The 20,626-nt window shown below is 45.0% G+C and overlaps 1 protein-coding gene and 1 pseudogene across 1 annotated transcript in view; both read left to right on the top strand.

The window, feature by feature from the left end:
* The window catches only part of HUNK (hormonally up-regulated Neu-associated kinase), a 110,666-nt gene that overhangs the window by 7,324 nt on the left and 82,716 nt on the right, over positions 1 to 20,626 (top strand). The window lies entirely within an intron of this gene.
* On the top strand, positions 6,041 to 7,128 carry LOC133385736 (elongation factor 2-like; annotated as a pseudogene).

The following is a 20,626-nucleotide window of genomic DNA, read 5'->3' as shown; positions in this document are numbered from 1 at the left end:
TAATTTCCGGGATCCCCTCTGGATCCCTTTTTGAAGATTGGCGTTACATTTGCCACTTTCCAGTCCTCAGGCACGGAGGAGGACCCAAGGGACAAGTTACATATTTTAGTTAGCAGATCAGCAATTTCACCTTTGAGTTCTTTGAGAACTCTCGGGTGGATGCCATCCGGGCCCGGTGATTTGTCAGTTTTTATATTGTCCATTAAGCTTAGAAGTTCCTCTCTCGTTACCACTATTTGTCTCAGTTCCTCAGAATCCCTTCCTGCAAATGTTAGTTCAGGTTCAGGGATCTGCCCTATATCTTCCACTGTGAAGACAGATGCAAAGAATTCATTTAGCTTCTCTGCAATCTCCTTATCGTTCTTTAGTACACCTTTGACTCCCTTATCATCCAAGGGTCCAATTGTCTCCCTAGATGGTCTCCTGCTTTGAATGTATTTATAGAATTTTTTGTTGTTGGTTTTTATGTTCTTAGCAATGTGCTCCTCAAATTCTTTTTTAGCATCCCTTATTGTCTTCTTGCATTTCTTTTGCCAGAGTTTGTGTTCTTTTTTATTTTCTTCATTCGGACAAGACTTCCATTTTTTGAAGGAAGACTTTTTGCCTCTAAGAGCTTCCTTGACTTTGCTCGTTAACCATGCTGGCATCTTCTTGGCCCTGGCGGTACCTTTTCTGGTCTGCGGTATGCACTCCAGTTGAGCTTCTAATATAGTGTTTTTAAACAACTTCCAAGCATTTTCGAGTGATGTGACCCTCTGGATTTTGTTTTTCAGCTTTCTTTTTACCAATCCCCTCATTTTTGTGAAGTTTCCTCTTTTGAAGTCAAATGTGACCGTGTTGGATTTTCTTGGCAATTGGCCAGTTACATGTATGTTTAATTTAATAGCACTGTGGTCACTGCTCCCAATCGGTTCAACAACACTTACATCTTGCACCAGGTCCCGGTCCCCACTAAGGATTAAGTCCAGGGTTGCCATCCCTCTGGTCGGTTCCATGACCAACTGGTCTAGGGAATAGTCATTTAGAATATCTAGAAATTTTGCTTCTTTGTCATGACTGGAACACATATGCAGCCAGTCTATGTCCGGGTAGTTGAAGTCACCCATTACTACCACATTTCCTAGTTTGGATGCTTCCTCAATTTCATATCTCATCTCCAGGTCTCCCTGAGCATTTTGATCAGGGGGACGATAGATCGTTCCCAGTATTAAGTCCCTCCTGGGGCATGGTATCACCACCCACAACGATTCTGTGGAGGAGTCTGCCTCTTTTGGGGTTTCGAGCTTGCTGGATTCAATGCCTTCTTTCACGTATAGAGCGACTCCGCCACCAATACGTCCTTCCCTGTCCTTCCGATATAGTTTATATCCAGGGATAACCGTATCCCACTGGTTTTCTCCATTCCACCAGGTCTCGGTTATGCTCACTATATCTAAGACCAAGCACTCCAGTTCTCCCATCTTGGTTCGCAGGCTCCTAGCATTAGCGTACAGGCACTTGTAAGCAGTGTCTCTCTTCAAGTGTCTTTGGCACTTGTGGTTAGGCCTGTGGTAATTTTGCTCTTCTGAATTTATATCCTGTGCCCCTGCTCTCACAATGCCTACTTCTAGGCCTACCCCTTTTAAAATTTCATCATTTCTTTGGTTTTTATCCCAGGGGGGAGGTTTATTCCGAACCGGACCTTTCTCAGCTCCTGGAATCTCCGGGAATGCATGTCTTCCTTTTTCACAAATGTGGCATTGATTTTTTGTTATTGTTGTCATGTGCCTTCAAGTCAATTTCGACTTTATGACGACCCTGTGAACCTGTGACCTCCAAGAGCATCTGCTATAAACCACCCTGTTCAGATCTTGTAAGTTCAAGTCTGTGGCTTCCTTTATGGAATCAATCCACCTCTTGTTTGCCCTTCCCCTTTTTCTACTCCCTTCTGTTTTTTCCCAGGATTATTGTCTTTTCTAGTGAATCATGTCTTCTCATTATGTGTCCAAAGTATAATAACCTCAGTTTCACTATTTGAGCTTCTAGTGATAGTTCAGGTTTAATTTGTTCTAACACCCAATTATTTGTCTTTTTCATGGTATGCACAAAGCTCTTTCCCAACACCACATTTCAAAGGAATTTACTTTTCTCTTAACCGCTTTTTTCACTGTCCAACTTCCACATCCATACATAGAGATCGGGAATGCCACGGTCTGAATGATCTTGACTTTAGTGTTCAGTAATACATCTTTGCATTTGAGAATCTTTTCTAGTTCTCGCATAGCTGCCCTCCCCAGTCCTAGCCGTCTACTAATTTCTTGACTATTATCTCCATTTTGGTTAATGACTGTGCCAAGGTATAGATAATTCTTGACAAGTTCAATGTCCTCATTGTCAACTTTAAAGTTACATAAATCTTCTGTTATTACTTTCGTCTTTTTGATGTTCAGCTGTAGTCCTGCTTTTGTGCTTTCCTCTTTAACTTTCAACACCATTTGTTTCAAATCATTACTGGTTTCTGGTATGGTATCGTCTGCATATCTTAAATTATTGATATTTCTCCCTCCAATTTTCACACCTCCTTCATCTTGGTCCAATCCCACTGTCCATGTGATATGTTCTGCATATAGATTAAACAAATAGGATGATAAAATACACCCGTCTCACACCCTTTCCAATTGGAAACCAATCAGTTTCTCCATATTCTGTCCTTGCAGTAGCCTCTTGTCCAGAGTATAGGTTGCGCATCATGACAATCAGATGCTGTGGCACCCCCATTTCTTTTAAAGCATTCCATAGTTTTTCATGATCTACCCAATCAAGGGCTTTTCTGTAATCTATGAAGCAGAGGGTGATTTCTTTCCCCTCTGAAATTCCTTGGTCCGTTCCATTATCCAACGTATGTTTGCGATATGATCTCTGGTGCCTCTTCCCTTTCTAAATCCAGCTTGGACGTCTGGCATTTCTCGCTCCATATATGGCAAGAGCCTTTGTTGTAGAATCCTGAGCATTTCTTTACTTGCATGGGATATTAAGGCAATAGTTTGATAATTACTGCATTCCCTGGGATCCCCTTACTTTGGAATTGGGATTATATTGAATGCTTCCAGTCTGTGGGCCATTGTTTAGTTTTCCATATTTCTTTAGACATTTTTGTCAAAATTTGGACAGATTCAGTCTCAGTAACTTGTAGAAACTCTATTGGTATGCCATCTGTTCCTAGTGATTTGTTTCTTCCAAGTATTTTAAGAGCAGCTTTCACCTCACATTCTAAAATTTCTGGTTCTTCATCATATGCTTCCTCCATGAATGAATCTGTCATCCTTGCATCTCTTTTATAGAGTTCTTCAGTGTATTGCTTCCATCTTCCTTTTATTTCATATCGGTTAGTCAGTGTGTTCCCCTGTTGATTATTCAGCATCCCTACTCTTGGTTTAAATTTCCCTTTAATTTCTCTAATCTTTTGGAATAGGGCTCTTGTTCTACCCTTTTTGTTCTTTTCTATTTCTAGACAATAACTATTGTAACAGTTCTCTTGTCCCTACATACTAATCACTGTATCGTTGCATTTAGGGTTCTAACTGTGTTTCTGTCTCCTTCTGTCTTTAACCATTTTAAGAGTTTCTTCAGTCATCCATTGAGGTTCTTTCTCTCTTTTTAATTAGAGGTGTTGTAATGAGTTAAAATTAAAATGTTATAGTGGAATAAAATCAAATAATGTTAAATGAAACATATGCTTGCCTCCCTTATGAAAAAGTACGGGAGTTTTTCTGCTTATCAGCTTCATTTGCAATTAAAAATGTTGTTCCCAGCTTACCAGACCAAAGGTCAAGGATAGAGGAAGTTTGGAGGGAGAACAGAGAAGTGGACCAGAATAGACAGATACTGAGAAATCAAACAATGATGTATTTCTGATTAGCTATGCATTTCTAATGATATGTATGTGACGCATCTATAGCCTATAAATATGATGGCTGTCAGCAATTCTGGAGAGTCACTTAAGAGTGGCCCTCCCTTTGCAAAGGTTCAATAAAGGCAAACATTTGCGGTACTCTGGTCTCGTCTCTATTCCTTATTGGCATCTTAGGGAATATAGAGTTCCTATCAGTCTGGCCTCCATTCAGGCCTGACTCCTTTTTGTAACAAAAACTGGCGTAGCCCAGCCAGGAGTATCCGCCTCAGACGACCTCTGCTGTCTCGTACGGGGCTGCAGACAGTTGGATGAGAGCGCTCCAGGCCCAAGTTGTTTGGCCTGCATCCGGGCCTGCGCCAGGCCGGCCGAGGCAGCAGAGTATCGTCAGCGGACCTCCAGCAAATCGAGACCAGAACCTTCTGATTGCCAGCGCAAGCGGATCAAGCAGAGCACCAGAAGACAGGTGAGGATAAATCAAACCTTGGAGGGGAGTGCTGAGTGTGTGGGTGTGACTGAGACGAGGCGTATCCACAGTGGTAATTACCTCGAAGCGAGAGTGGAGTTCTAGTACCGCGTTTCCTTTCTCCCGCGAGGGAAAAGGCCGGGAAACGAACGAAGCGAAAGCCGTGACTGTTGTTGTGCCCTAAACAGACCTCTTTAGAGCCCCCGGGATGGGAGGAGCAGGTTCCAAGGCCAGGAACAAGAGGCTAGGGAAGAGTCGACAACAGGACACCCCACTACAGCTTGTCCTCAACAGGTTCGATATCATACAGGCAGAAACTCAATATCCACTAGAAAGAGACAAGTTAATATTTTACTGTCAAAAATTGTGGCCCACTTTGGGGACGGGGTGGCCCCCAGAGGGCACCTTTAACTACCAAGCAATAGTTAAAGTTCTGAAAGAGCTCACAGATCAGAAGCAGCATGATTCCATCCAGTATGCCTTGATGTGGCAAGAGCTAGACCGAGATCCACCCTCCCCAATTGTAATGAGAATCATGATGCAAAGAGGCCCCATCTCCAAGCCAGCCCAACCAGTGCTGCCACAAACAGAAGATGAGTCTTCACCCAGTGCCCCACTATACAGACAACCACCACCGTATAGACAACCGCCGGGTGAGGACAGATCAGGGCCCACTAGCCCACCTCCACAGCTTATAAACCTGGATAGGCCTTTTAGCACGTTGTCAGGCTTATCAGGACCAATACATCAAAGCCATGTGGAAACATCTCCACAGCGACCCAACAATCCCTTTTTGCCTCAAGCTCCCATAAAAACCCTACCAGATCCTCCACAGCCACCAGAGACTTGCAGAACCTTGCTACTCTCACAGGAAGCAAGCATTTCAAGTCCAGCCGCCCCGAATACGCTCCCCTTCAATACAAATCCAGAATGCTCCCTGTGCCTAACGGGACAAAGCCCAACCTTTCTCCATAAATATGCCCATGAAATCCGCAACAGTCCAGCTAACACCCCTGAGGAAAAGGCCCATAGACAGAAGAGAATCCAGATTCTAGAAAAGGTGGCACAAGACGTTACTGGCCAGAGAGAGGATCACAGAGAACATAGGAGCGGCAATAGCTATCTTCAAGCCCCTATGCGCGAAGTCCTTGATGGACAAGGAGGTATAGCCTACGTCTATGTCCCGTTCACAACCTCTGACTTGTTCAATTGGAAAAACCAAACACCCCCCTTGAGAGAAGACCCTGGGAAAGCATACGATCTGTGGCAATCTATATTTGTTAGCCACCATCCCAGCTGGGCAGATATCCAAACCCTAATGAACATTTTACTAACTTCTGAGGAAAAGAGTTTGGTTATGGGACAGGCCCGTAGGCTTGCTGAGACAGAGAGAGCAGCAGCGGGAGCAGGCGCGCCACCCATGGCTCTCATAATGCCAGAAAGAGACTTGGGTTGGGATGCTTCACCTGGTGGCAGTACTGAACTTGAAAATTATCGCCGCCTCATTCTTCATGGGCTGCGGAACGCCATACCTAAGCCCACCAACATGCCCAAATTGTATGAGGTTAGACAAGGCAAAGAGGAAGACCCTTCTTCCTTTCTTGTGCGACTGCAGGACACCATGCGGAAATACACCCCCCTTGATCCAGCTGCGGCTGACAACCAGAGACTTTTAGTTACGCTCTTCCGCCCGCTCGGCCCCTGCCAACGAGACAGGGCAGCCGGAGCCGCCGCCATTGTTGCCGGCCTTTTTTCCCCCTTCTTCCCTTTCACCCGTCCCCGCAGAATCCGCCGCCATCCGCCAACATGGTGAACTTCACCGTAGACCAGATCCGGGCCATCATGGACAAGAAGGCCAACATCCGGAACATGTCCGTGATCGCTCACGTGGACCACGGGAAATCTACCTTGACAGACTCGCTGGTTTGCAAAGCTGGGATTATCGCCTCTGCCCGTGCTGGTGAAACCCGCTTCACTGACACAAGGAAAGATGAACAGGAGAGGTGCATCACCATCAAGTCTACGGCAATTTCCCTCTTCTACGAGCTTTCGGAGAACGACTTGGCGTTTATCAAGCAAAGATGGCTGTGGCTTCCTGATCAATTTGATCGACTCCCCCGGCCACGTGGATTTCTCCTCGGAGGTCACCGCTGCCCTGCGTGTCACCGACGGTGCCTTGGTGGTTGTGGATTGTGTTTCCGGGGTGTGTGTCCAAATGGAGACTGTCCTGCGCCAGGCCATTGCCGAGAGGATCAAGCCCGTCCTGATGATGAACAAAATGGACCGGGCTCTGCTGGAACTGCAGCTTCAGCCAGAGGAATTGTACCAGACCTTCCAGCGCATCGTGGAGAACGTCAACGTCATCATCTCCACCTATGGGGAAGGCGAGAGCGGCCCCATGGACAACATCATGATCGATCCAGTTCTGGGCACTGTTGGCTTTGGTTCTGGCTTGCATGGCTGGGCTTTCACTCTGAAGCAGTTTGCCGAGATGTACGTGGCAAAGTTCGCCGCCAAGGGCGAAGGGCAGCTGAGCGCGGCTGAGCGTGCCAAGAAAGTAGAGGACATGATGAAGAAGCTGTGGGGAGACAGATACTTTGACCCAGCCACTGGAAAATTCAGCAAGTCTGTCACCAGCCCAGATGGGAAGAAGCTGCCGAGGACCTTCTGCCAGCTGATCTTGGACCCCATCTTCAAGGTGTTTGATGCAATCATGAACTTCAAGAAGGAGGAGACCGCCAGTACTGGCGGCTCTCAAGACCCAGCCTCTTGAAATAAACCAAATAGTGGGAGATGCTGTAATCAAAGAATATGTTATTGCCCTGCAGTCTGTTCTTTCTAAACTCTACAGATATTCTCAAGAGTTCCAGAGATTGCCATTGGACGCCGCCATTCATCCCTTCAAACCAGGAGATTGGGTCCGGATCAGGACGTGGAAGAAGGAAACGCTCCAACCCGAGTGGAGCCAACCGGTCCAGGTGCTGTTGACCACGGACGCAGCGCTAAAGATTGACGGCAAGGCCAAGTGGATCCACCATACCAGAGTCAAGAAAGCAGCCGCACCTATCGAGGTGCAGGAACCAGAGACGGGAATAGCCAAGGATTCCCCAACAGGTGAGGGGCGGAAGAAGACCCCTGAAGAAAAGTGGCTTTCGCAGACAGCTCCGGGTCTGGGCCTGAAGTTACGTCTCCGCAGAACGCCCCAAACTTAGCTATTGATCCTGCTGCTCAGAATATAGTTAATCCATACTACATATGCATTGCCATTATTATAGCATGTATGCTTTTTATTATGTTGCTTTATCTTGCATTTTACTTCCGGCATGGGCGCGTCCCTTGACCGGAAATGGGTCTTTAACACAAACTAACACCTTCCTAAAGCTGGTACAGGAGGTGGTTAGCCAGTTCAAGCTCACTAGCTGTTGGGTGTGCTCCCCCTTGCAGGTGCAGCATGGCCAAATTCCACCATATCCTCTCCCGCTTAATATACTGGAGTTGGCTGTGGACCGTCCAGCACACAACCAGACTTGGCCACGAGGGGACCAGGTGCAGGTCAAAAGAAGGAAAGGCTTGTGGTGTTGGGAAAACTACGATGGGACAGGGCCCCTGCTGGGGCATTCTCCTTGTTTTTACACACATAAGAGAGGCCCATGGCAAAAGTGGCCAGGGGGAATCCCTTGCCTTAATTTGCACTATAATAGTACCCACATCAATAAGACCAGATGCAATTGCACACCACAAGGCATGAGGTACACGTTTCAGAGAAACCCCCCTTGTCATTGTGGCCACACAGGGTTTAATGACTATTGGCAATGGTATGGGTTAACCTTATGTCGTGCTAATGGCTGGACTACCAACATACCAGACCAAACCACTATGCTTAGGTGGTACAAAGGGGATCAACCCCAAGCTTGGTCTGAGGTGTATATAGCCTCTGACTCTTGGTATGCCAGAGCTCGGATGGGAAAGGGGATAGAAACCTGCGCCCCTACAGCCCCAGGAGTAACTAGATGCAATGCTAGTGGCCCTATATATACTGAGCCATTATTCATGAGCTGGTACTTTGCCCCACAGCATGGTTTTCAATCTCATTTGAATGGAACTATGCAAGCCCATCATTCACAGATATGGCCCTTGGGTAAATGTGCACTTAGACATCATTGGTTTGTTTGTGGAACCACTGCGTATACATGCTTGCCCCCTGATTGGAGAGGAAGCTGTTACGTGGCGTACTTAATACCTAATATCAACGTTAAACCCAAAGGGCAACACATTTTCAGGCCCTTATACACTAATACCAGAGACAAAAGGCATGCTTTACATGCTGGAAATCATAATTGGGGAAGTAAAGTCTGGACCCCCCAAGACTTGATTGATGGGTACAAACTATTGACGTGGAGCTCTATTGGAATTGTTGGAGCTAGGTCTATGACAAATGGCCTGTTAAGGTTACAAGCTGTAGTTGAAGTGGTTACTAATGCCACCGGTGAAGCAATACGCACCTTAACACAAGAAACTGAGCAAATACGTAAAAGGTTGATTATCCACCAGCAGGGCCTCGACCTGCTCCTTGCTAGCTCAGGTGGGCTCTGCGCCACCTTAAACACGAGCGGTGAGTGTTGTGTTGAAATTGGAGATGAATCACAGGTAATTAATCAATTGGTAGACCATGCAGAAATAACGGCGTATGTGGGTGACCAGCAATGGAAGGGCCTAAGCTGGGATTGGCTTACCAGCTGGCTGCCAAACTGGACCTGGCTGAAGCATGTCTTTGTTATTGGCTGCATTATATTCCTTATTCTTATGTGCTTACCATGTATCATATCCTGTGTATCTGGCATGCTTATTCGGGTCTTGAAAAGAAAGGCCCAACTAATGATGTATCAGCAACTAGCCTTGCATGAAATACAGGGAGATTATACTGAAATGGCACCATCTCATGAAGAGGTATGGAACCACACTGTTTATGCTCCCCAGTCAGTTATTACTGGAGAAGGAAACATTTATGCCACCATTGACAATTAAGAAGATACTTTCTTATTTTAGAAATTAAGAAAGTATCTGAGGGGCAAATGTTGTAATGAGTTAAAATTAAAATGTTATAGTGGAATAAAATCAAATAATGTTAAATGAAACATATGCTTGCCTCCCTTATGAAAAAGTACGGGAGTTTTTCTGCTTATCAGCTTCATTTGCAATTAAAAATGTTGTTCCCAGCTTACCAGACCAAAGGTCAAGGATAGAGGAAGTTTGGAGGGAGAACAGAGAAGTGGACCAGAATAGACAGATACTGAGAAATCAAACAATGATGTATTTCTGATTAGCTATGCATTTCTAATGATATGTATGTGACGCATCTATAGCCTATAAATATGATGGCTGTCAGCAATTCTGGAGAGTCACTTAAGAGTGGCCCTCCCTTTGCAAAGGTTCAATAAAGGCAAACATTTGCGGTACTCTGGTCTCGTCTCTATTCCTTATTGGCATCTTAGGGAATATAGAGTTCCTATCAGTCTGGCCTCCATTCAGGCCTGACTCCTTTTTGTAACAGAGGTATTGTCTTTTTGCATTCTTCCCTGATGATGTCTGTGACTTCACTCCATAGTTCTTCTGGTTCTCTGTCAACTACGTTTAAAGCCTCAAATCTGTTCTTTATTTGATTGCTATATTCTTCTGGGATGTTATTTAAATTGTATGTTGGCATTATGATTGCTTTGTTGGTCTTCTTTAGCTTTGCTTTGATTTTCAATACGACCAGTTCATGATCTGTACGTCAGTCTGCTCCTGGTCTTGTTTTTGCTGAAAGTATGGGATTTCTCCATCTTCTGTTGCCAATTATATAATCAATTTGATTCCTATATTGACCATCTGGTGAAGTCCACGTGTACAGTCGTCTTTGGTTTCCCAAAAAATGTGTTTGCAAGAAACAAATTATTGGCATCACAGAATTCAATAGGTCTTTCTCCTGCTTCATTTCTGTCTCCTAAGCCCCATTTCCCTACAATTCCTAGTTCTTCTCTGTTCCCTACTTTAGCATTCCAGTCCCTCATGATTATCAGAACATCTTGTTTTGGTGTGTGATCAATTTCCCCCTGTATTTCTGTGTAAAATCTCTGCAGATCCTCTTCTGTGTTTGCTGTTGGAACATAGAGTTGGATGATGGTTATGTTAATAGGTTTCCCATTATGCTGCCCTGGGCTCTTGCTGGGAGGAAAGGCGAGATATAAATAAAATAATAAATAAATAAATAAAATCTCATTGATATCACTCGCTCAGACCTTGCATTATAGCTCCTAATTGCTTTTGCTACATCACATCTCACTATTAAAGCAGCCCCATTTCTTCTTAATTTCTCATTTCCTGCATAATTCATTCAGTCTACACCAAGGAAGATTGACTTGGGTGCCGATGAGAATGCATCTAACCTCGTAAAATTGCTTTCCTGGAATATCGCAGGTTTGCCAACCTGGACTATATTTCCTATTTACAGTCCTTTAATATTATTTGTTTACAGGAAACCTGGCATCAGGAACCTAACTCCCTTTGGTTGCAGGGCTTTAGGGTTTGGGATCGACCGGCAGTAAAAGCCACCTACCATGGTCACGGTAGTGGGGGGTCTAGCCGTTTTAATTTCTTTGAGTCTGGATGTCCAGGTTTCGATGGTTCGTACCCCTTGCCACATACATGTCAAGCATTTACCATCCAGGGACCCAGGGTGAACCCCCTGATTTGCGTCAACATGTATATCCCGCCTTACTCCCCCAAGGTTGAGTTGGGGCCCTGGCCCAAGTTAGAGACCTTTGTCGAAAAGCTCCTAACTGACTATCCTGCCCATCTTTTCGTTATGTGCGGAGACTTTAATGCCAGGATGGGGGCTGGTCTCCCAATGGAGAATGATTTATGTCTTGAGCACTATGACCTTACCAGCCTCCCTCGCCTCTCCCAGGACCAGAAAATTAACAGGTATGGGCACGCCCTTTCCAAGTTAATCTTCAAATTCCATCTAGTCTGTTTGAATGGGTCTTACTTGGACCGTTTTAGGGGTCACTTTACGTATGTCTCGGAGAAAGGCGCAAGTGTCATCGATTACTTCATTGGGTCTGTTGCCCTCGTTCCCCTTATCGAGCATGTCTATTGAGAATAGAGTAGAAAGCGATCATCTTCCTCTAAGCCTCCAACTACGACATCAAGACTCAAGTCCTATCGTTATGTCTGACGTACAGACGCAGGGCCACCTTCAAGGGACAAGACGCCTTAAATGGTCTCTAGAAATTGACTCTAAGATAGGCCGGATTCTGGATTCAAATAAACACCTCTCTCTTAAATCCCAGACTGTCAACCACCCAGATTTTATCCTGAGGACTTATCAGGACGTTATCAGAGAAATTAGACCGCAGGTTACATCGTCTCTAGTGAGCAGAGGCTCGAATCATCCCCGGTCTTGGTTTGATAAGGACTGTAGGGCCAAGAAAAAGGAATTGAATCAATTAAGTAGAATGCTCTCCCACAAGGGCTCAGAGGAGGCCATACGGCTTTTTCAAAAAAGCCATAGAGAATATAAAACCATAATTAGACAGAAAAAAAGGTCCTTCTGCGAGGCTAGTTGGAACGCTCTGAATACGGCCTTGAGAGTAGGTAACATGTCTAAATTTTGGGAATTAATTCAAAATGGAACAAGTGTTACCCTTCGAGTGGATCCATCAATCTCCCCTGAAACATGGGTTTCCCATTTTTCTAGCATTTCCACCTTCCCATTGTGGCCTCTGGTGTCCACATCAGAAATTTTTGATTTAATTTCCCAACTTAATTCTGGGAAAGCCCCAGGAGAGGACATAATTCCCCCTGAGGTATTTCTTTCTAACCCAAACTGGTGGGCCCCAGTGCTGGCTTCCCTTTTCTCATACATCAACGCCACCAGAGAAATTCCTTTAGGTTGGCGATCCAGCATAGTGTCCCCATCTTCAAGAGGGGTGATCCCACGGACCCGCGAAATTACAGGCCAATCAGCCTTTTAGACATTACCTCTAAACTATATGGAAGGTACCTTTTAAATAAACTCCTTACTTGGGAGTCTAGATGTACCATCCTTTATGAGGAGCAACCAGGGTTCAGAAAAGGCAGGAGTACCATTGACCAGGTATTTGTACTCCAACATCTTATAGAAAAGACCACGAAAGGCCCAAACAAACTTTTGTACGTGGCCTTTGTAGATTTTACTGCTGCTTTTGACCTCATAGACAGGGACTTACTTTGGCAAAAATTAGATCAGACTAATATCGATAAGAGATTGCTGCATCTTATCCGTGCCCTTCATCAGGCGAACACACTACAAGTGCGCTTGGGTCCCCAGGGCCTGCTTACCAGGGAGGTCAAGGTAGAAAAAGTGGTGAAACAGGGTTGCATTTTGGCGCCCTTTTTATTTAATTTTTTTTATAAACGATATTATTTCCTCAATGGCCTCCCCGTCTTTTTTCCCCCACTCAATCGGATGCCATAAAATTCCCCTTCTGCTTTACGCCGACGACTTGGCTTTGCTCTCATTAAATAAGATTGGCCTAAAAAGGATGCTCACTCAGTTGAACATCTATTGTAAGGAGCACCACTTGACTATTAATTACAGCAAAACCAAGATCGTGAGTTTTGGTAACAAGAGAAAACCATCTAGCTGGTCAATTGCCGGTCATTTGCTGGAGCAGGTTTGTTCATTCAAGTACCTGGGTATTTGCCTTAGTGAAAACCTCTCGTGGAAACCTCACGCTAGGGCTACTAAACTTACCGCCACCAGAACACTACTTCAACTTAAAAGGTTCTTTTATGGCAGAGGCGGACAATTGGTTCCCCCATTGCTTAAGGTTTTTGTTGCCAAGGCAGTGGCTTCCATACTCTATGGGGCTGAACTCTGGGAAGCATCTGCTAAGCAAGAGTTAGAACCCATACAAAACAAGTTCATGAGACAGGTTTTAGGGCTTCCCTCGGGAACCCCTGCAGCTCATCTTAGAGCAGAACTTGGTCTACCTCCCCTCGCGGCTAGAATAAATTTAGCCTTTTTTAGATACTGGCGCAGAATAATTCATATGCCTGACAACTCTCTCGCCAAACTCTGTTGGCTCGAGCAGTCGCCCAAGAGTGGATGGATCTGTACTAGCCAGGAATTGTTGGCCCAATACAACATCTCATTGGGCAAGCTCTCAAACTTTAGCCCACAAGCCCATAGGAGTCGGGTCTTTGACTGCGCAATAGGCCAAGATCAGGCATCTATCGTACTAGCCCCCTTTTCCATCTGGTACCCTCAAATTAAACTAAATCATGCTAGATCAGGGTACTTGGACCTTCTTACACATCCCTCTCTTCGCAGAGCATTTTCCGAACTGAGATTCCAACTGATGCCCTCTGCCTATTTAGCAGGGAGGTATCAAGGTATTCCTACTGAAGAGCGGAAATGCATTGCAGGGTGTAACACTGTCGAAGATATTATCCATTACTTGTTACACTGCCCACTATACGATGGTCCCAGACAGAAATTTCTGGCACAATTTATTAATTCCACCTCTGCCAAATGTCCCCAGGAGCTAGTGGTGGAGCTTTTAATCGATAATTGCAATCATGTGACCACTTTAGTCGCCAAGTATGCCCTGGCAGCGAAGAAATTACGCGCTGCCCATTTTCAATATTCAAATGACAATTGCCATACCTAATTTGTTGGCCACTAACCCGGATTTTTAACGTTCTTTTTATCACTTTGTGTACCTCATCTGTATTTGTATTTGCGATGGCCATTGGCTAAAAGCAATAAAATTTAAACAAACAAACAAGCATAAAATATTTTGTAGTTTCCTGATTGAAAGTGTCCCATTCCCATCCATTTTAATTCACTTACGCCAAGTATTGTAATGTTGATGCATTCCATTTCTTGCTTGACAATTTCTAACTTTGCCTGGTTCACACTTCTCATATTCAATGTTCCTATTGTGTACGTCGTACAACTCCGGACTTTCCTTTCGCATCGGTGCACATCAGCCTCTGGGCTTCCTTTCGGCTTTGACCCAGCTTCATCATTAGTCACAGTGCTACTCGTACTTGTCCTTTGTTCTTCCCCAGTAGCTTGGTGAGTGCCTTCTGACCTGGGGGTTTCATCTTCCAGCACTATCTTGTGTTGCATTTTGGATACTCTGTTCATAGGGTTTTCATGGTAAGAGGTATTCAGAGGAGGTTTACCATTGCCTTCCTCTGAGTCTGAATGCATCTTAGTCTGGTGTCTCAGCTTTGACCATTCTGCCTTGGGTTCCTCTGCTAGGAGTTTCATTTAATGAGTTTTATTTAGAATTGGGGTATTTTTTTGTCTGCAAGCCAAAGTGATTGTCAAACCAAGGTTTTATCTTCATACAACATTTTTAGATTTTAACCTGGGTCCCCAAAATATATAGGGTACTCCATCTGCCTTCAGGCATACCTTAGTAATGAAACTGTGATTCTATAAATAAGATGTGTACAGTTTGTAAAAGAAGTATAAGCTCAACAAAGGTTATCTAGGTCAACTTCTCTTTTCTAGCTATATGTCTTGTTTTATATTCTGTTTAAGACATCTCTTGGCCATCACTTTCATATTATCGGGCATGCTATAGCTTCCTTAGCCAAAACAAATATAGTGATGCTTGAGGCAGTGAAACATGTATTAGTTGGTAACAGGTGCAGGAAGTCATTTTTACGGTAATATTGTAATGAAATAATGTAAGGTTTTAATCTTGCAAATAAAATTATGAGCTTTAGGTGAGTTCAATAAGTTGTCTCTTTTCTTTCTTCAAGAAAAGAGATAGAAGTTCCATAGGTTTCTATGGTACTACTTGCAAAGCTGGGTCAAAGGATGCATGGAACCATGCCAAACAGCAAATTCTCTCCTACCAAAGCTGTGCCATCTGTATTTCAGACTCCTGAATCTTTCATAGTCAGGAAGGAATCCAGTGCCACTATTCTTTGTTAATAGACAAACTCCTGCTGGAATGTGACAGCCGTATAGAAGTCTCTATGTGTAGCTAGAATTGGAAACCTGGCCCATGTATTCTGGACGACTGTATTAATGTTCCATGCAGCAGTAGCGGCAGCCGTTGTAGTGTGGATTGACAACACCTGCCACCCTGATTCTGTTCTCACCTGCAGCTGTGAGTAATGGATAGTGGCAGGAGTAGACTGAAGACCCTGCTGCTACAGATTAGTGTCGCAGGGCAGGGTGACAATAACTCTTCTCTTTCTACTCAGCCAGCCCACAGTTGGGATAAAAGGGGTTGGGGGAAGAACCACGTATGCCACCTTGAACATTTTGTGAATGTTGACCAATAGCTCAATGTTACATGACAAAATTAGTACACCTGTTTGTTATTTGAAGGATTGGTTCCTGAGGCTAAAGAATGCTTGTGCCAAAGCCTGAATAGCTCAGCAGTTGCAATCAAGGATAAATCTTGTCATTACAAAGTTTGCCTTGATTTCAGCCCACTAAGAAATCTGTTTATCCATTTCATAATTGTTATGGGGGGTGCTTTAAAAGCTTAATTCTTCACTTTTTTGGTATGAAATCAACTGTTTAAATTACAGTACCTAGCAGTCAGTGTAAAGCAGCTGCTGAAAGATAAACCTTCCCAGGTTTTTGTGAAGATACAATGACTAATATTAGCAGTGGTCTTATTTATAGAAAGCACTGTTTTTAGACTGTATTTCTAAAGCAAACAGCTGCTACACTGTGTATTTTAGAACCTTGGGAATGCAGGGGTGGCTTGTGTGGGAAGAACAAGCACTCCATAGAAAGCTGGAAATTCCTGTTAACCTTTGACAGGTTGGTGTTGAATGAAGCAAGCCATTTCTAAAAACAGCTGTGTAACAGGTCCTGTCAGATCTGTCAGTGACCAGTCATTTTGCATAGAACTTTTAAAAAAATTACATGCTGCCATGGCAGGCACATTTCCTGTGAAATGTGTATCTTGCTTTACCTTTTGAATCAATTGTGTGCAACTGAAATATGTATACAAGGAGGAATACAGTTCCATATCTTTTCTGCAGGAGTTACCAGCCATGAGTTTGGCTTTCATAGAACCTTAATGAGATTCAGTCCTAGAAATACTTAACAAGGTATATTGTATGGTTGTTCCACAACAGTTGAAAATGCTTAAATTGCTGGATTAATAACCATTTGCTTTTAAATAGGACATACTGAAAATGTTGAGAAATTCTACTGGAATATGAACATTCCCCATCCCCTAATTTGCTTTAGCTATTGTAAAAATGCTGGCAAAAGTGTAATCTTCATGAGGACTGTTTTTATTGCAGTCACTGTCTTTGAGGTATCTAGTCTTGTGCACTGTGATTATTATATGTGCTTGTCTATATCTGTTTGTGATGGCTAGAATGTCTATATGTTTGTGATGGCTAGAATGTCAGGTAGAACAGGGTGACCAAGATTTAAATCTTCATAGAATAGTGGAGTTGGAAGGTACCTATAAGGCCATCGAGTCCAACCCCCTACTCAATGCAGGAAACCAACTTAAAGCATACCTGACAGGTGGCTGTCCACCTGCCTCTTGAAGGCCTCCAGTGTTGGAGTGCCCACCACCTCCCTAGTAATTGGTACCATTGTTGTACCACTCTAACAGTTAGGAAGTTTTTCCTGAAGTTAAATCAGAATCTGCCTTTCTGTAAGTTGAGCCCATTATTTCATGTCCTTATCCCTGGAATGATTGAGAAGAGCTCCTGGCCCCTCCTCTGTGTTACAGACTTTCAAGTACTTGGACAGTGCTATCATATCTCCCCTCAGTTTTCCCTTCTCAAGGCTAAACGCAGAGCTTGGACAAAGTTATTTTTTAAAACTACAACTCCCATCAGCCCCAGCCAGCATGGCCGCTGGATTGGGCTGATGGGAGTTGTGGTTCAAAAAAGTAACTTATCCAAGCTCTGGCTAAACATGCCCATTTATTTCAATCTCTCCTCATAGTGCTTTATTTCCAGTCCCCTGATCATCCATGTTGCTCTCCTCTGAACCTGTTCCAATTTGTCTGCATCCTTCTTAAAGTGAGGTGTCCAGAACTAGACACAGTAGTCAAGATGAGGCCTAACCAGTGCCGAATAGAGGAAAACTAGTACTTCACTGAATTTGGAAACTATACTTCTGTTAATGTAGCCTAAAATAGCATTTGCCTTTTTTGCAGCCACATCACACTTGTGGCTTGTGATCAACAATAATTCTAAATTCCTTCTCTCTTTTAGTATTACTGAGCCCAAGTATCCCCCATCTTGTAACTGTGACTTGGTTTCTTTTTCCTAGATGTAGAACTTTACACTTATCCCTGTTAAATTTCATTCTGTTGTTTTCAGCCCAATGCTCCAGCCTATCACAATCACTTTGAATTTTGTTTCTGTCCTCCAGGGTATTAGCTATTCGTCTCAATTTTGTATCATCTGCAGATTTGATAAGCATTCCCTGCACCTCATCCAAGTCATTAATACAAACGGTGAAGAGCACTGGGCCCAGGACTGAGCTCTGTGGTTCTCTGATTCGTTACTACCCCCCATTTACCCATGAAGATCATTTGGTGACCTTGAGGCAGTCCCTGTCTCAGCTTAACCTACCTCACAGAGTTGTTGTGAGGACAACAGGGAGAAAGTATACATGATGCTTTGAGATCCTTGGAGGAAAGGTGGACTATATATGTAGCAAATGAATGATAAGCTTATATGTGTGTTAGCGTTAAACCACAGTATAGATAATTCCATCATTCACCAGCTATATGTTGGCTTTTCCTTTTGGGGTTTCTAGGCCCTCATCCAGAAATGGTGGCTATATCTTTAAATGCACCAGAGTGAGGTTGGAGCTCATGTTGCCTCTCTCACTCCTCTTTTCCCTCTTCCTGTCTACTGCAGTCAGCAACACTGTAATTTTGTACAGCAGCGGGCCGAGTAGAATGGTGAGTAAGTGGACCAGTGGAAGGACAGCAGTATATGCGCACTGTATATGAGTGAGATCTTGTAATCCTGTTTTCCTTTGCAATTGGCCCTTGATCAACTGTGGTGTTGGAGGAGCCCAGAACGATAGTGCTGGGTGATTTCAATGTCCATGCTGAGGCTGCCTCTAGTGTTCCGGCTCAGGACTTCATGGCCTCCATGATGACCATGGGGTTGTCTCAAGTTGTCAGTGGCCTGACGCATAGGGCAAGGCACACCCTTGACTTGGTTTTTGCTCCAGATGGAGGAAGGGGTGGTCTGGAGATGGGGGGGTTGATGTCACCCCATTGTCATGGTCACACCACTTCCTGGTGAAGTTTAGACTTATGGGTCCGATCCTTCCCTGCAGGGGTGGTGGACAGATTAAGATGGTCCGCCCCTGGAGCCTAATGGAATCCACTGGATTCCTGAATGCCCTGGGGCAGTTCCCAGTAGATAGAGCAGGTGACCCTGTTGAAGCCCTTGTCACACTGTGGAACAGCGAAGCCTGTCGGGCTCTTGACACTGTTGCCCCCAAGCGCCCTCTCTGACATTGTGGAGCCCATTTTACACCTTGGTACAACCAGTGAGCTAAGGGCAATGAAACAGGCTAGACTACGGCTAGAGCGCAAGTGGCGAAAGACGTGCTATGAGGCTGATCGGGCACGAGTAAAACATCATAACCGTGCCTACTGTGTGGCGGTGAGGGCGGAAAAGGCCCACTTCTCTGCCGCCATCGCATCCTCAAGTAGCCGTTCGGTGGAGCGTTTCCACATTGTCAGGAGTCTGTTGACATCAGCTCCAGGAAATGGAGCTTTAGACCCTTCGGAGGCCCACTGTGAATTGTTTGCAAGGCACTTGGAGGGTAAAGTTACTTGCTTTCGTAGCAGTCTTGATGCCCCCTCCACATTACTGTAGTCCCCAGTGAGATGTCCAGTGCAACATCTGCTGCAAATCTTTGGGAACGGTTTCAGTTGATGCGGCCTGATGATGTAGACAAGGTGCTTGTGATGATGCAGCCAGCAACGTGTCCTCTCGACCCTTGCCCTTCTTGGCTTATTGAAGCTTGGCGAGGGGGTTTGACCATGTGGATCCAGAGTGTGGTCAACACATCATTGTGGGAGGGAGTGGTTCCAGCCGCCTTGAAAGAGGCGGTGATCCGACCACTCCTGAAAAAGCCCATCCTGGACCCATTGGTTTGTGACAACTACCGAGCCGTTGCAAATACCCCGTTTTTAGGGAAGGTGATTGAGAGTATTGTGGCGCAGCAATTGCAAGTACTCTTGGATGAAACAGATAATCTTCACCCATCCCAGTCTGGGTTCAAACCTGTTATGGGACTGAATCAACCTTGGTTGCCCTGATGACCTTTCTTGGGAGAAGGACAGGGGGAGTGTGACCCTTTTACTCTTACTTGATCTCTCAGCGGCTTTTGATACCATTGACCATGGTATCCTTCTGGGCCGACTTAGTGAGATGGGTATTGGAGGCACTGTTTTACAGTGGTTCTGATCCTATCTCCAAGGTCGCTCTCAGAGAATAGCATTGGGTGACTTCGGCCCCCTGGCAGTTGTGCTGTGGGGTGCCACAGGGTACCATCTTGTCCCCCATGCTGTTTAATATCTATATGAAGCCCTTGAGAGCGGTCATCAGGAGCTTTGGGGCGAGGTGTCAGCACTATGCTGACTATACCCAGCTCTTTTTCTCCGTAACATCTGAATTAGGCCGTGCAAGCCCTGGACCGGTGCCTGGATGAGGGCCAATAAACTGAGTCTGTATCCTACCAAGAGGGAGGCACTGTGGGTTGGTGGTTCCCGAGTTTGGATGATTGGTCAGTTGCCTGCTTTGGATGGGGTTGTACTCCCTCTGAAAGAGCAGGTCCGTAGTCTGGGGGTGCTCCTGGATCCATCTTTGTCGCTAGAGGCCCAGGTGACCTCCGTGGCTAGGAGAGCCTTTTACCAGCTTTGGCTGATAAGACAGCTGCGGCCGTTTCTGGACCGGGATAGCCTAACCACTGTTATCCACACACTGGTAACCTCCAGGCTGGATTACTGTAATGCGCTCTGTGGGGCTGCTCTTGAGGTTGGTCTGGAAGCTGCAGCTGGTGCAAGTGCAGCGGCAAGACTGCTCGCTGGGGCAGGGTATCATGAACATGTCACCCCACTGCTGAAAGAATTGCACTGGCTGCCCATTTGCTACTGGGCCAAGTTCAAGTTTCTAGTTCTGGTGTACAAAGCCCTATACAAAGCTTGGGACCAGGATACCTGAAAGACCATCTTACCCCTTATATACCCAATCGATCACTGCGC

This window comes from Rhineura floridana, chromosome 5 (genome assembly GCF_030035675.1).
Source record: "Rhineura floridana isolate rRhiFlo1 chromosome 5, rRhiFlo1.hap2, whole genome shotgun sequence".
Classification (NCBI taxonomy): Eukaryota; Metazoa; Chordata; class Lepidosauria; order Squamata; family Rhineuridae; genus Rhineura; species Rhineura floridana.
Note: the sequence above shows the minus strand (reverse complement) of the source record. Positions and strands in the feature narration are given on the sequence as shown.